The following is a 17,977-nucleotide window of genomic DNA, read 5'->3' as shown; positions in this document are numbered from 1 at the left end:
CACGGGGCTACAGCCAATAAAGAGGCAGTTGTTAAATCGGTACACTAGCATTTTCTGCAGCTGTCTCCTCCCACCCCAGACTCTGTGCAGAAGCCTCCTGCCTCCTGCCTCCCCAACAAGCAAAATCCAGGACCAGACAGCTTCAAAGGTGGATTCTGCTAGACATCTAAAAAAGAGTTAGTGCCTATTCTTCTCAAACTATCCCCAAAAAATGGAAGAAGGAAAGCTTCCAAATATATTCTCTGAGGCCAGCATTACCCTGATACCAAAACCAGACAAAGACACTCCCAAGAAAAGAAAAGCACAGGCAAATATTCCTGATGAACATAAATGCAAAAGTCCTCAAAGAAACAAAATAAACAAACTGAATTCAACAATCCATTAAAGGATCATTCACCAATTAAGTGGGATTTATTCCAGGAGCGCAAGGATCGTTCAGTATCTGCAAATCCTTGAACAGGACACACCACATTAACAAAATGAAGGATAAAACCAAATGATCATCTCAATAGATGCAGAAAAAGCATTTGACAAAATTCAAAATCTGCTCATGAAACTATCAACATCATAAAAACCATCAACAAAGTGGATTTAGAGGGAATATACCTCAACATAATAGAGGCCGTTGATGATGGGCCACAGCTAACATCATCCTCAATAGTAAAAAACCGAAAGGTTTTCCTTTAAAGTCAGAAACAAAACAAGAATGTCCACTCTCACCACTTTTATTCGACATAGTTCTGGAGGTCCCACAGTCTTATAGGACAAGTAGGCAAGAAAAAGAAAATAAAAGTCATCCAAACTGGAAAGGAAGAAGTACAACTGTCGCTATTTGCAGATGTTATAGGACCATACATAGAAAACCCTAAATACTCCAGCAAAAAAACTATTTGAACTAAATGAATACAAGAAAGTTGCAAGATACAAAATATACAGAAATCTGCTGTTTCCATACACTAATAACAAAGCAGAAGAAGGAAAAATTAAGAAAACAATTCCCTTTACAACTGCACCAAAACAAACAGACCAACCAACAAACAGAACACCTAGGAATCAATTTAACCAAGGAAGTGAAAGACTTATACTCTGAAAATGATAAGATACTGAAGAAAGAAACTGAAGAAGATATTAACAAATGAAAAGACATTCTGTGCTCATGGTATGGAAGAACAAACAAAGCAATCTACAGATTTAATGCAATCCCTATCAAAATACCAATAGTGGGGCACCTGGGTGGCACAGTGGTTGAGTGTCTGCCTTCGGCTCAGGGCGTGATCTCGGCGTTATGGGATCCAGCCCCACATCAGGCTCCTCCGCTATGAGCCTGCTTCTTCCTCTCCCACTCCCCCTGCTTGTGTTCCCGCTCTCGCTGGCTGTCTCTATCTCTGTCGAATAAATAAATAAAATCTTTAAAAAAAAATACCAATAGTATTTTTCACAGAACTACAATGAAGAATTCTAAAATTTGTATGGAACTACAAAAGATCCTAAAAAGCCAAAGCAATCCTGAAAAAGAAAAGCAAAACTGGAGGTATCACAATTTCAGATTCAAGTTATATTACAAAGCTGTAGTAATCAAAATAGTATGGTACTAGCACAAAAATAAACACATAGATTTATGGAACAGAACAGAGCCCAGGAATAAACACATGCATATATAGTCAATTGATTTTCATTAAAGGTGCCAAGAATACACAACAGGGAAAAAACAGTTTCTTAAATAAATGGTGTTGGGAAAACTGGACAGTCAAAGGCAAAAGAATGAAACAGGATGCCTATCTTATACTGTAAAAAGAATAAACTCAAAACGGATGAAAGACTTGAATGCAAGACTTGAAATCTTAAAACTCCTAGAAGGAAACACAGTGGGTAAGCCCCTTGATATTGATGGCTTCTCACCTCTGATCTGTGTCAGATGTCAATATTCTCCAGCCAACTGTCCAGTCTCACACAGCTTTGGACTTCCCTGCCCCCCACATCCCACCCCATCTCCTTTATCTAGATAAGCCCCTTACTGACAGCCTCTTCTCAATCCCTTAAACTCCCAGCTTTTGAAACTCCCATCTTCACTGCCTCCCAGCCCTAGGGCTCGGGCCTTGTCATTGCCCAGAACTGCTTCTCTAAAACTTTAAATGACACCATCAAAACCTCTAAATGCAGTTTCTCTTTCCTTGAACTTTCTAACACTTTTCTTTCCTCTAACCCTTATCCCATGACTTGTTTCTATTTCTATTTTTTTGTCAGCCCATCTCCTGGTCTTCTTTAAGCCTGAACCCCTGGTAGGTGACTTGAGTCGCTCCCTCAACTTGATTCTGAAGTATTGGGTATTTAATTATGTGACATTCTGTCTTTGGACCGTCTCTGCCTCAGGATATCCTCAAGAAGGCAATGACGTGAACATCTGCAACTGGACTCTTTTAAGCTCAATGCAAACCCTGATGAAGCCCAACACTGGCATCTACTCATCATTTATAGCCTTAAATTGAAGCCACGTGTTTCATAAATACTCCACTCAAGATATCAATCCTGAAGCAGGAGCATCATTGATACTTCCTATACCTACCTGGATTATAACTCTTTCTCTAAAAATCCCCACAATGTAATCCTTACTTTCTTATTAAAATTTACCTGAATCTCACTGAAAAATTAAACACATTCTCACATCTGCAGTGATCCTTAAGTTGTCAAAATACGGAAGTGAGCTAATTTTAATACTGGGTGTATTCATACCAAAATCACGTGAAAACTTCCTAGCGATCCTGATGATCAATATCTCCTAGAACATATTTTAACGCCAATCCAATACTAATCTTAATTACCATGCCACGTACTGACACCAAAGAGATTTCTAGATGATCCCAATTCAATTAGATTTATAACCAGATATACGGAACAGAAATATGATAAGACAGAAACCAAGTGTACAGCAATGACAATTTTCTCATAAGTTTTATAACTAAATTCAATTTCTGTCTCTAGTCTCCATTCTGTCTATTGCCAAATAAATAAATAGACTTCAATCTTGCCAATGCAGGCTAATTTCAGGTCTATCAGAGTTTTCTCAATTAACCCAATGTTCCCACCCCCCATCCCTGATAAGGATACCAGAATCAGGTGTGTGCAGGATAGAGGGCAGAAAGGCACATGTTGGGGATCTGGTTCTCAGTAGACACTTTATATCTGTGTAGATGTCTGGATCATGCCATTTGGCCTTCAAGCAAAGTCATCCCTCCATATCGGTGTCTCTTAAGTTGTCCACACCCCGAAGGGTCTCAGGTCATCGTTCTATGCAATTAGCTTCCCTGTCTCAAATGTAGCCCCTGCAGGAGATGTGATAGGCTGCCTCGAGCTCTCTAAATACAAGCTCCTCAGGAAAAGGGATGCTATCTATCTTGTTCACCTCTGTTCTCAGTGTATAGAATACCTGAAATATAATACATGCTCAATAAATGCTTGCTGATGGATGGACTCTTTGTTTCTTGGTTCCCCACATAGCCATCTCCAACCTACTTCTGTGTGTTGGAAGAATGGAGAATTTCTATCAGCCTAGTGTTGCCAGAGCTCTGACCACAAAGCAGACATGAGTCTTGAATTTCCCACAACTTACCTGGAGGTGTGGGGTCCACCACATACAACTGTGTTCTCACTGAATTCCCTAGAACAGATGTTGGGTATCACAAGTCATGACACTACTGAATTCCAATAAATTGGGTCTCTGCTACCTCTCGATATCCATTCTGGCAATGTGACACTTGCAAAAAATACAGAAATTCAGAAGGATTAACAGTAACACAGGCCTTATTGACTGTCTCTGGAGGAGGTGACCAGAGAGGATAAGATGTGACGGATACTGCAACATAGAGCACACAGTAAAACTTTCTAAAATTCTCCCTTAGAGATCACTCTTGAAAATGCATCATGGCATCTGCTCACCCCAAACTCTTTTCTTTGCTTCCCCAATCTCCAGTTTTCTGATTTCACTGAAGACTTCCTATCCCAATCTCTTAATTCTCTTTGTCCCTCCTGCCATCTAGAGCTCTCTTCTATATCTTACCTTTGTGTACCTACAAGTCCCCGTTCTTCATCAGAAAGACCCTAGAAGCTCTGACTTCAGATCCAGAAGCTGGTGTGTAAGATGCCCTGATTTCAGGGACGCCTGGGTGGCTCAGTTGGTTAAGCATTCAACTCTTGATCTCAGCTCAGGTCTTGACCTCAGAGTCGGGAGTTCAAGCCCAATGTTGGGCTCCACACTGGGCATTGAGCCTACTTTTAAAAAAGGAAAAAGATCTTTAAAAATAAAAGATATGCTGATCATAATCGATGCTGTATAAATATCTATGGGTATTGTGCTCCTACCACCTAACACTACGAAAAGGGTTTGGAATACAATTAGTTAAAACCAACCTAATGGCAAATCACCTGATGGGGGCCTGATAAGGGGACGGTCCTAGGCTCAAACCAGGTTTGAAAATTTGTCAAGATGTACTTTGCATCTGGGGACAGTGAGTAGCAAGACTAACCCATTTATAGGGTATGGATAAAAGTCTTTACTGTCATGGAGACTATAAAACAGAGATCAACTTATTTTTCACAGGTTTGAAAAAACCAACCCTACAGGTCTGTAGCCTCAGGTGTTCGACATGCATAATCAGTCCACCCACACCATAAAGCCAGGGTGTGTCCCTAAACCATAAAGGCAGCTGTGCCCACCAAAGAGTCCAACCCTGCCTGTCTAGTAACAGCAGGGGGCAGTGATGTAACAGATGAACACCCAGGTTCATCTCCTTTGCAGATAGGAATGGCCACGTGGCTGCATTCTAGGCAATGGTGTGTAGACAGAAGCCTTTTGGAATAACCCCTCAGCAGAGGGAAGGAGACTAACTCAACATGGAAGCCTTGCTGTTCTTCCCTCTTCCTACTTCACGGGGGAATGTTGGACCCGCCACCTTGAGGTAATGTTTAGGATGCTAAGGACGACAGAAAAGAAAGCTAGAAAGAGTCCAGGACACGGGAAATAACATAAACTGTCAAATTCAGTAGGAGGAAGATAATACCGTGGGTGAAAGGTGGAACCTGAAGTGGAAGGGACCCTGCGTGACTCATCAGACTTTATGACTTTATGACCTTTGTGAAGATTCCATTTTCGCAGGAATAGACGTTTTTCAGGTGAAGTGAAAACAAATTCCTAACACTGTAAAGCCATCATCATTCAGGTTTCTGTAACTAGCAATTAATCAAATTCCTAGTGTTCAGTAACCCCAAATTACATCCAAATGCTAAAACTGTTTCTTTCCTGGATCAGGGACTCTAGCCCAGTTAAAAAAAAGAAGCAAGAATTGATACAGCAAAATAAAGAAAATGCACGTTGTTAATATTTCTCTACTATATTGAGAAATAATCTTTGTATATTTGGTACTTTGAATATATGTAATTTTAAGATAATGTGGATATTTAAGTACCTAATAAATTAACCATGAGAATGCCATTTTAAAAATGTGTAATAAATAAATGATTGAGAATTGTGCCAGGTGTTTGGAGAAAAAAAAAAAGTCAGTATTTGTTTGAGCTCCAATATGTGTTTTGCACATAATTCTCTAAAATTGTTTCTAATTAAGAAAGAATTTTCATTATATTTTAAGGAAAGAATTCCAAATATTCTAAATTATTGGCATGTTTTCTTGAAAGCGATACTTTTCCCCTAATATTCCATGGGTCAAATCTGATAATCTTGAAGTGATGCCTCGTAGTGTGTTATTTCTCACTTCATTGTGGTCCTCACTTTTCCCTCCATTTAATAATTTATACAAGCTCTCATTTTTCTGTCTGATAATATAAAAATAGAATCCATAGAGTGACCTAATTCAATAAGAGCATAAATGGTATCTCTGCATTTATTTAAGAGCGGCCAGGGATGGAAATCAGCAGCCATCTTGCCAGATGCCTTACACAGCAGGGTGTGGGGACTCTAGAGAACCAAGTATCCTAACTAAGCGCGTCAGAGCTCCAAACCTTTTACAGGAAGCTTCTTTGAGCAAACACAGGGCAAGCATTGTAAGTGGCAGCATGGGATTCCTACCAGCCTATCCTGATGATAGTCTGGATAGTTCCAAACTGTTCACTTAGAAAAATCATAGCACTCCATCTTTTTTCTTGGGTGATCAATTGAATCAACAAGACCACTTGATGGGGGAGGAGGAATTAACCCATAGGACTGTGGCTTTAAGTTGAAAGTTGCAAGAGAATTGTACTGTTTGTAAACATCACTGCGGAGAACATAATAGGCTCCATATTTCTTTTTTTTTTTTAAGATTTTATTTATTTATTCGACAGAGATAGAGACAGCCAGTAAGAGAGGGAACACAAGCAGGGGGAGTGGGAGAGGAAGAAGCAGGCTCATAGCGGAGGAGCCTGATGTGGGGCTCGATCTCATAATGCCGAGATCACGCCCTGAGCCGAAGGCAGAGGCTTAACCGCTGTGCCACCCAGGTGCCCCAGGCTCCATATTTCTAAGTGTAATTTATTTGATTTATGATTACTTAAGACCCTGAGAAGATTTATTAGTCAGACAGTTTACTGGGATTTACATTTATAAACACAGTTGAAAGTGTCTAGGAAATTTAATTAACTAAGCTCTAACCCCCCCCCCCATTTAAAAATATGTGTTAAACTTTCATTAGCAAAAACTTGTATTAGGTATTGTTTTTTCTTTTTTAGTTTTTGTTGCTGTTGTTACCAAGTATATTGACAATATTTAACCATAAGTATCTGCAAAGTCTTTTATGTGTCCTCACTCCACTTTCAAATACACTCTAAAACTCACATTGGATCATACCGATCTAATATAATCTCCTCAGATTATATTCATCCGTACAACTGAGCAGCACAAACAAGGGATTTTCCGCAGAGGGCAAGGAGGAGGCGTAGACTGAATATTTAGCACTTTAGCTTTAGTCCCTGCCAAATTTTTACCTAGGGAAATTAGTGTGATCGTTTAACAAGGTTTAAAACATTTAATTGGGTCTCTCAGGGTCCCTTGGACTTCAAAGTTCATCCTTGCCCTTGGTGTTACCTTGCTCTGACTGGGTTCTCACAGTTGCTCTCTGCCGCCCTCCGGGGTGGTGTTCTCCGGCTCAGCGCAATTGTTGGCCACAATTTGGTATAGGAAACCTTATATTTTGGAAATTCGTAACAATCCTGTTGGAAAGTACGTTAGCAGGACTAGCTGGCTGCTGTGGGGCGGATATCTGACTATATTTGCCACTTGAGGAGTGAGAAAGAGGGTCTGTCTCCTCTTTCCTTCCTGGTGCCACCCGATGTCGCTCTTCCCTGATCCTTGCTAGGGTCCCCTTCCCTTGCCACATCCTGGGAGTCCTGCATTGTTACCAAGGCTGTGACCCTCATGGAAGATGTTTCGGGCATCACCGAGACCTTGCAGAGCCTCACTTAACCCCGATACTTCTTTTCCTCCCAGGTTGTTCAACCTGCGAGCTTGGGGAGGCAGGGAAGGATCTTATACCAGCTTGGGGTCTACCTCTACCATTTCCCCGCCATGAATTTCTCTTGTTGCTGGCAGCACAGGGCCTGGAACTGCGGTTTGATACGTGTTTGATGGTGCACACAAGGGCCACATGGTCCGCAGGAGGCCATTTTTCATGGCGGAAGGGTAAAAGGCTACCCAAAACCTTTCTCTTTCTAGGAAAGACTCTAATTTATTAGGAAATTGTATTTTGGGGAGAAGAGGCAAGATGGCTGAAGAGGAGGGGAACTTGTTTCATCTGGTCCCTTGGATTTAGCTGATAACTATCAAACCATTCTGAACAACCATGAATTCAGCCTGAGATGTAAGAAAAAAAAAATCTGGAACGCTGCAAGTAGAAAAGCGACGACTTTTTGCAAGGTAGGAGGTGCGGAGAAGTGATTCTGAGGGGAAACATCAGAAGATAAACGGAGGGGGAGGAACCTCTATAAGATGGCTACTGGAAAGTGATAGAGCCCCAGAGGGCGAAATCAGAACCCTTAGACATCTGCTCCAGTGAGAGATAGCCCTGCCCAAAAGGGGCTCAGGGGGATGAAATGCACAGAATTCTAGGTGGGTTAGTGTGGTCTCAGAATCCCAGGAGTCGCAGAACTAATGGGGGTGCCTGAGCTGAGAGAAGTCCCAAGCAGTGGAGCAGGGAATCTGGTTTATAGTCAGTGAGCACAGGAGGGAGCTCTCAGCTCACTTAGCCACAAACTCGGAGCTGGGCCTGATCAGGTGACTGCTCTCCGCCTGGGCACCTTGCAACATCTGGAACGCAGGGACCATCCACCTGCCCCAGGAGGGGTGGAACGGGTGAGCCCACAACCCGGCAACAGCTCTCGGGGCAGGAACCCTGTAAAGGACATTACTGGGTGACACACAGCCATCACCCGCAAAAAGCAGAGTGGGTACAGGCACAATCCTGTGACCGCTGCCAGCACTAGGGCCCTACAAAGGGCAGTAACTGGGGACCCTCGGAGTCCCCACGGGAGGATCACTGAGGACATGCACCGAAGGAGTTCACAGAGGTTGGTGCACACAAAAGTGAAGACCATTTGTCCCAGAGGGTTTACTGAAGAGGGCGGGCTGTGATATCTCAGCTCTGGGGCTGGAGATTGGGGCAAGGACATTTTTATTCTGATCCTCTAAAGAGGCGGGAAAAGCCTTTAGGGGAAAAAGCCACACAGTGGACCAGACTACACCAAGCCCAGCCTTTGCAAAGGGCGGTGCAACTCAGCCCAGGCAAAGGCACTGAGAAGCAGCACAAGAGGCCTCTCCCCCAGAAGACCGACAGGAAGAGAAGGGCCACAACTAGTTTATAGAACCCACGAGACTAAAACTCCAGCACTAGGGGAAAATAGCATATAGAACTCAAGGTTTTTTCTCATGACTCATTTATCTTTCAGTCTAAAATTTCCCATTTCTTTTTTTCTTTTTACATTTTCAACTAGTTTCTTTTATTAACAGCTCTTTGTTTTTAAATCGCTTTTTAACTTTTTTTTTACATCTACATTTTACAGATATATGCTTCATTTTTGGCCTCCTTTCACTCTATTCAGTATTATTTTTCTTACATATAAGTTTTTTTTAATATTTTTTATTATGTTAGTCGCCATACAGTACATCCCTGGTTTTTTATGTAAAGTTCCATGATTCATTACTTGCATATAACACCCAGTGCACCATGCAATACATGCCCTCCTTACTACCCATCACCAGCCTATCCCATTCCCCCACTCCCCTCCCCTCTGAAGCCCTCAGTTTGTTTCTCAGAGTCCATAGTCTCTCATGCTTCATTCCCCCTTCTGATTACCCCCCCTTTCTTTATCCCTTTCTTCTCCTACCGATCTTCCTACTTCTTATGTTCCATAGATGAGAGAAATCATATGATAATTGTCTTTCTCACTTATTTCACTTAGCATTATCTCCTCCCGTGCCATCCACGTTGCAGCAAATGTTGAGAAATTGTTCTTTTTGATAGCTGAGTAATATTCCATTGTATATATGGACCACATCTTCTTAATCCAGTCATCTGTTGAAGGGCATCTCGGCTTCTTCCATGATTTAGCTATTGTGGACAATGCTGCTATGAACATTGGGGTGCATATGGCCCTTCTCTTCACTATGTCTGTACCTTTGGGGTAAATACTCAGTAGTGCAATTGCTGGATTATAGGGTAGCTCAATTTTTAACTTTTTAAGGGACCTCCACACTGTTTTCCGGAGTGGCTGTAAGTTTTGATTTCTTTGCAATTTTGGGATTTAGTGTCTTCTAACACAGAGACCAAAACACACGCAGGACAAGTGGATCACCCTGTGAGATTATATTCTCTCTTCTCTCCCCCTTTTTGTTTTGTTTTGTTTCTGTTTGCTTTTTCTGTTTTGGTGTCTGACCATTTCTGATTTGTCTAGTGTGTATTATTTTGGGTCATGGTTGATATTTTTGATTCTGCTCATTTGCTCATCCATTATTCTCTGGGCAAATGACTAGAAGGAGGAATTCACACCAAAAGAAAGAACCAGAGGTAATGTCCTCTGCCACAGATCTAATCAATATGGATATAAATAAGATGTCAGAGATGGAATTCAGGGTAACAATTATAAAGTTAATAGCTGGGCTTTAAAAAAGCATAAAAGACACTAGAGAATCTCTTAGTGCAAAAATGAGACATAATCAGGCTGAAATAAAAAATGCTATTACCGAGATGCAGTCTAAATTGGATGTTCTAACAGCTAGGGTGAATGAGGCAGAAGAGAGAGTAAGCGATCTAGGAGACAGGCTGATGGAAAGGAAGGAAGTTGAGGAAAAGAGAGAAAAACTACTACTAGCCCATGAAGAGAGGCTGTGTGAAATTAATGATGCCACGAAATATGCCAATGTCAGAATTATTGGGATGTCTGAGAGTGAAGATAGAGAGAGAGGGCCAGAAAGTATATTTGAGCAAATCATAGCTGAGACCTTCCCTAATCTGGGGAAGGAAACAAGCATTCAAGTCCAAGAGGTAGAGCTGACCCCCCAAATCAATAAAAATAGTTCAACACTATATAATAGGGAAGCTTGCAAATTTCAGAGACAAAGAGAAAAATCCTGAAAACAGCTTAAGAGGCTCCTAACCTACAGAGGGAGGAACATCAGTCAAACATCAGACTTATCCACAGAGACCTGGCAGGCCAGAAAGGGCTGGCATGATATAGTCAGGATACTAAATGAGAAGAACATGCAGCCAAGAATACTTTATCCAGCCAGGCTTTCATTCAGAATGGAAGGAAAGATGAAGAGCTTCCAGGACAACAGAAATGGAAAGAATATGTGACCACCGAGCCAGCCCTGCTAGAAATATTAAGGGGGATCCTGTAAGCGAAGAGAGAGCCCAAGAGTAACATGGACCAGAAAGAAACAGACAATCTACAGAAACAGGGACTTTACAGACAATACAATGGCACTAAATTCATATCTTTCAATAGTTATTCCAAATGTTTATGGTCTAAATGACCCAATCAAAAGAAAGGGTATCAGATTAGATAAAGAAGCAACACCCATCCATATGCTGTGTACATGAGACTCATTTTAGACCTAAAGACATCTCCAGACTGAAAGTCAGGGGGTGGAGAACAATTTACCATGTTCATGGACCTCAAAGGAAAGCTGGGGTAGCAATTCTCATATCAGACAAACTAGATTTTAAACCAGAGACTGTAGTAAGAGATGAAGAAGGACAGGTTATCATACTTAAAGGCTCTATCAAAGAAGATCTAATAATTTAAAATATTTATGTCCCCAACATTGGAGCAGCCAATTATATAAACCAATTAATAACCAAAGAAAGGAAAGACATTGATAATAATACACTAATAGTAGGGGACTTCGGCACTGCACTCAGAGCAATGGACAGATCATCTAAGCAGAAGATCAACAAAGAAACAAGAGCTTTGAATAACACACTGGACCAGAGGGACTTGATAAATATATTCACAACATTCCATCCTAAAACAATAGAATACTCATCCTTCTCGAGTGGACAGGGAACTTTCTCCAGGATAGATCACATATGGGGTCACATAACACGTCTCAACAGATACCAAAAGATTGGGATTATTCCCTGCATACTTTCAGACCACCATGCTTTGAAACTTGAACTCAATCACAAGAAGAAATTGGGAAGGAACTCAAACACTTGGAGGTTAAAGAGCATCCTACTAAAGAATGAATAGGTCAACCAGGAAATTGAAAAAGGACTCTGAGAAACAAACTGAGGGCTTCAGAGGGGAGGGGGTGGGGGAATGGGATAGACTGGTGATGGGTAGTAAGGAGGGCATGTATTGCATGGTGCACTGGGTGTTATACGCAACTAATGAATCATGGAACTTTACATCAGAAACCAGGGATGTACTGTATGGTGACTAACATAATATAATAAAAAAAAATTTAAAAAACTTGATAATATGAAAAAAAAGAATTTTAAATAACTCATGGAAACTAATGAGAATGAAAACACATCTGTTCAAACCCTTTGGGATACAGCAAAGGTGGTCCTATAAGGGAAGTACATTGCAATACAAGGCTCTCTCAAAAAATTAGAAAAACCTCAAATACACAAGCCACCCTTACACCTAAAGGAGAAATAACAGCAAATAAAGCCTAAACCAAGCAGGAGAAGAGAAATAATAAAGATTAAGAATAGCATAACAGAGCAAAAAAAAAAAAAAAAAAAAAAAAAAAAAAAAAAAAAAAACCTAGAAGCTGGTTCTTTGAAACAATTAATAAGATCTATAAACCTCTGGCCAGAGTTATCCAAGAAAAGAGAAAAGGACCCAAATTAATAAAATCATGAATGAATAGGGAGAGATCATGACCAACACCAAGAAATACAGACAATTTTAATAACATACTGTGAGCAAATATATGTCAACAAATCGGGCAATCTGGAAGAAATGGATGCATTCCTGAAAACTTATAAACTACCAAAACTGAAACAGGAAGGAATAAAAAAACTGAACAGACCAATAACCAGCAAGGGAATTGAAGCAATAATCAATAACCTCCTGAAAAGCAAGAGTCCAGGCCCATATGGCTTTCCATATCTACCAAATGTTTAAAGAAGAAATAATAACGATTCTACTAAAGCTGTTTCAGAAAGTAGAAATGGAAAGAAAACTTCCAAACTCGTTCTATGAGGATAGCATTTCCTTGATCCCAAAACCAGACGAAGAACCCATCAAAAAGGAGAATTACAGACCAATATCGCTGATGAACATGGATGCCTAAATACTCACCAAGATCCTAGACAATAGGATCCAACATTACAATAAAAGGATTATTCACAAAGACCAGGTGGGATTTATTCCTGGGATGCAAGGCTAGTTCAACATTCACAAATCAATCAATGTAATCGATCACATTAATAAAAGAAAAGAAAAGAACAATATGATCCTCTCAGTTGATGCAGAAAAAGCATTTGACAAAATATAGCATCTTTTCCTGATTAAAACTCTTCAAAGTGGAGGGATAGAGGGAACATACCTCAATATCATAAAAACCATCTGAGAAAATCCTACAGTGAATATCATTCTCAATGGGAAAAAACAGATCTTTTCCCCTCAGGTCAGAAACACGACATGGATGCCTATTCTCAGCATTATTGTTCAACCAGTACTAGAAGTCCTTGCCTCAGTGATCAGACAAAAAAACGAAATAAGAGGCATTTAAACTGTCAAAGAAGAAGTCAAATTCTCACTCTTCCCAGATGACATGATACTTTATGTGGAAAACCCAAAAGTTTCCACCCCAAAATTGCTAGAACTCATACAGCAATTCAGCACCATGGCAGGATACAAAATCAATGCACAGAAATCAGTTGCATTTCTATACACTTACAATGAAACTGAAGGAAGAGAAATTAAGGAATCAATTCCATTTTCATTGGCACCAAAAACCATAAGATACCTAGGAATAAATCTAACCAAAGAGGTAAAGGGTTTGTACTCTAAAAACTGTAGAACACTTATGAAAGAAATTGAGGAAGACACAAAGAGATGGGAAAACATTCCATGCTTATGGATTGGAAGAATAAATATTGTTAAAATGTGAATGCTTCCCAAAGCAATCTACATCTTCAATGCAATCTCTATGAAAATACCATAAACAGTTTTCACAGAGCTGGAACAAAATATCCTAAAATTTATTTTTTTAAAGATTTTATTTATTTGACAGAGAGATAGAATTGGAGCACAAGTAGGCAGAGTGGCAGGCAGAGGGATAGGGAGAAGCAGACTTTCCACTGAGTAGGGAGCCTGACGTGGGGAGACCTGAGCCGAAAGCAGCTGCTTAACTGACTGAGCCACCGAGGCACCCCAAAATGATCTAAAATTTATAAGGAACCCAAAAAGACCTTGAATAGCCAGAGGAATGTTGAAAAAGAAAACCAAAGCCTTCAAGCCAGATTACAAAGCTGTGGTTATCAAGATGGCATGGTACTGGCACAAAAACAGACATATAGATCAATGGAACAGAATAAAGAGTCCAGAAATGGACCCTCAGCTCTGTGGTTTACTAATCTTCGACAAAGCTGGAAAGAATATCCAGTGGGAAAAAAGACAGTCTCTTCAATAAATGGTACTGGGAAAATTGGACAGCCACACGCAGAAGAATGAAACAGGACCACTCCCTTACACCATTCACAAAGATAAACTCAAAATGCATGAAAGACCTCAATGTGAGACAGGAATCCATCAAAATCCTAGAGAAGAATACAGAAAGCAACCTCTTCAACCTCGGCCACAGCAACTTCTTGCTGGACACATCTCCAAAGGCAAGGAAACAAAAGCAAAAATGAACTATTGGGACCTCATCACAATAAAAAGCTTCTGCACAGCAAAGGAAACAGTCAACAAAACTAAAAGGCAAACTACGAAATGTGAGATGGTATTTGCAAAAGACATATCAGATAAAGGGCTGGTATCCAAGAGCTAAAAAGAACTTCTCAAATTCAACATCCAAAAAACAAATAATCCAGTCAAGAAATGGGCAGAAGACATGAACAGACACTACTCCAAAGAAGACACACAAATGGCCAACAGGCACATGAAGAAATGTTCCACATCACTTGCCATCAGGGAAATACAAATCAAAACCACAATGAGATACGACATTACACCAGTTAGAATGGCTAAAATTAATAAGACAGAAACAATGAATGTTGACAAGGATGTGGAGAAAAGGGGAGCCTCTTACACTGTTGGTGGGAATGCAAGCTGGTACAGCCACTGTGGAAAACAGTATGGAGGTTCCTCAAGATGTTGAAAATAGAGCTACTCTATGACCCAGCAATTGCACTACTGGGTATTTACCACAAAGATACAGATGTAGTGAAACGAAGGGGCACCTGCACTCAATGTTCATAGCAGCAATGTCCACAATAGCCAAACTGTGGAAGGAGCCTAGATGTCCTTCCACAGGTGAATGGATAAAAAAGATGTGGTTTATTTATACAATGGAGTATTACTCAGGCATCAGAAAGGATGAATGCCTACCATTTGCCTCAATATGGATGGAACTGGAGGGGATTATGCTAAGTGAAATAAGTCAAGCAGAGGATGACAATACTACTCATATGGTTTCATTCATATGTGGAACATAAGGAATAGTGTGGAGAACCATAAGGGAAGAAAGGGAAAACTGAATGGGAAGAAATCAGAGAGGGAGACAAACCATGAGAGACTCTTGACTCTGGGAAACAAGCTGAGGGTTGCAGAAGGGGAGGTGGGTGGGGGAATGGGGCAACTGGATGATGGGCATTTAGGAGGGCACCTGATGTGATTAGCATTGAGTGTGATGTTCAACTGATGAATTGTTGAATGCTACATCTGAAACTGATGGTATACTATATGTAAGACAATTGAAATTAAATTTAAAAAAAAAGGAAAAGAAGCCAGGTGAAAAAGCAAAGTCTGGGGGCGCCTGGGTGGCTCAGTCATTAAGCGTCTGCCTTCGGCTCAGGGCGTGATCCCGGGGTCCTGGAATTGAGCCCCACATCAGGCTCCTCCACTGGGAGCCTGCTTCTTCCTCTCCCGCTCCCCCTGCTTGTGGTCCCTCTCTCACTGGCTGTCTCTCTCTCTCTGTCAAATAAATAAATAAATAAATAAATAAATAAATAAATAAAAGCAAAGTCTGGCCTATGGAGGAGTTAATTTAGATTTCATATCCATCAACTCAATTAAAAATATAGCTCTGGTTCCCCATCTAATACACCCAGGGGTTAAAACTGTGTTATTTCCCCAGTGGGCATTATTAATATCACAGTGTTCTCTGCAGTATCCTTTCAAATATGAGTGGGTATTTTGAAGATCATTATAACTTGATAAGGATATATTCCTTTGTTGTTTTTAACATAGGCCAAAGACTGTGGAAGTCATGGTGAAGGTTATCTCTTTCCTAACTACATTTAAAAAGAAGTTGCATCCAAAATGCAAAAACAAATTTCCTTAATGTCTCATTTTTACACCTCTTTCCCTCAAAATTGCACTCAGCATAGGTATTACTTCTAAAACTTAAAAAAATATATATCTTGCAATGCTGGTTCCCCTGTCTCTCTTCTCTCTTCCCCTCTTCTATCTCTAACCTTCTTTTCTTTTTTTGTTCAGAATATCTTTTCTATAGCTATCTCTGTGCCCTCTCTTTAGAAATCAGTCCCTCTGCTATGGGCTTCTCCATCCCATTATCTCTGTCAGAGCTGGACGCTGAGCAGAGCAGGCCGTGAATTCTATTTAGGCAGAGGAACAAGAGGAAGGCATGCATATTTATATCTCAGTATTTTCCTAGGCAATGCAGTTACATTAACAAAAATACACAAAAAGGATACATTGCAATAATAGTAGGTCATTTGGAAGCAAGTATATTGCTAGTAGCGTTGAAAAATGGTAGTTTTTCAGAAAAACAGTTTCACACTATATGGAAAGATCTGTTCAAATTCTTTCTGGTTCAGCAATCCCATTTTCGAAGTAACCCCCCAAAGGAAAGTAAATGTCAAAATATACAAAGTTGTTTGAAGCAGTGCACTGGGAAGTGAGGTAACAGAGGGTGTCATAAATACCCAACCTGATTCAGTCAAAATCATGGTCGAAGCCGCATATAGAGGAAGTAGTCCTAGGATTTGAAAAATAAAGTGCTGACTCTGGAAATGCAGGCACACAAGATTCAACATATGAGAGAAGGAAGAGGCCACGGCAAGTTCTTCCCAACAGGAGTCACCGTCAAAAAGAATCATTTGTAGATTTGTTTGATGAGACTTGGTAGCCCCCAACTCCCAGGGAGCAGCCTAGACCACCAGCAGGTGGCAGTGAGTGAGCTGTCACCTTGGAAACTCTAACACAAGATGGTAAGTGAAGAACCAGGGTTGACTCTCCATGGTTCTCCGCCATTTTCCTCTGTAACAGTTTTAATGGAGATCATATGCTCCAGTGGGCACAAAAGTTCACCAGATCTAGAAAATCTTTTCTCAATTACCTGAATGCCCAAAGGTAGGTGGTAGGTGGAAGGTGAAAAGAAAAACAGAGCAAATTATTCTCCTTGAGCTTCTGAGACTTGTGCTGACCGAGACTTCCCCTTTCTCTCCGGATTCTGTACGTAGATGTTGATACGCACCGGCGGGTCCTTCACACCGCCCTGCTTCGGCCGGGAGAATCACTGCCCTGCACAAGGACCAGCAATCAGGCAGGCATGTGTGTGCCACCCGTACCATCTGCAGTGAGGATGCTGATACAAGACAAAGGGAGAAGGAGAGTGTACTTCCAGCCAATGCTTCCTGAAGTATTTCCTATTGTGTTGTTTTGGGGACAATTTGGTATAAACCGGAAGGGACCTGAAGGCTCAGGAAATAGAAGTCCAGGGGTTCCAGCAACCTCTGGCACCACCCCCGTCAAACAAGGGCCTAGGGGATCAATACCTCACCTGGTCCAGTGGCCACAGTGTAGCAGGAGCTGGGAATGTCCGTTTAGGGGAGAGAGGATCAAGATCTCCTGCCATTCAAGTGCCTTATCACAAGCCCTTCCCTCTGTGTGTCCTGCTAACACGCTAGAGGTTGGAGGAGACCCTGCCATACAGCAGGTGGGAAGAGCAGGAAGATGCTCCATCCCTCCTCACTCTCATGGACCCCTTGGTGGCGTGATAGTTCATCGTTCGTGAGAATTGACTGAACTTCATGTGTTCAGCTATGATACTAATAAGGGTGAGTTACTGACTCTAACACATACACAGATGGTGGTTAGTAGTTACCAACACTGAGACCCTGCCATACAGCAGGTGGGAAGAGCAGGAAGATGCTCCATCCCTCCTCACTCTCATGGACCCCTTGGTGGCGTGATAGTTCATCGTTCGTGAGAATTGACTGAACTTCATGTGTTCAGCTATGATACTAATAAGGGTGAGTTACTGACTCTAACACATACACAGATGGTGGTTAGT

Source organism: Ursus arctos, unplaced genomic scaffold, assembly GCF_023065955.2.
Source record: "Ursus arctos isolate Adak ecotype North America unplaced genomic scaffold, UrsArc2.0 scaffold_2, whole genome shotgun sequence".
NCBI classification, from domain to species: domain Eukaryota; kingdom Metazoa; phylum Chordata; class Mammalia; order Carnivora; family Ursidae; genus Ursus; species Ursus arctos.
Note: the sequence above shows the minus strand (reverse complement) of the source record.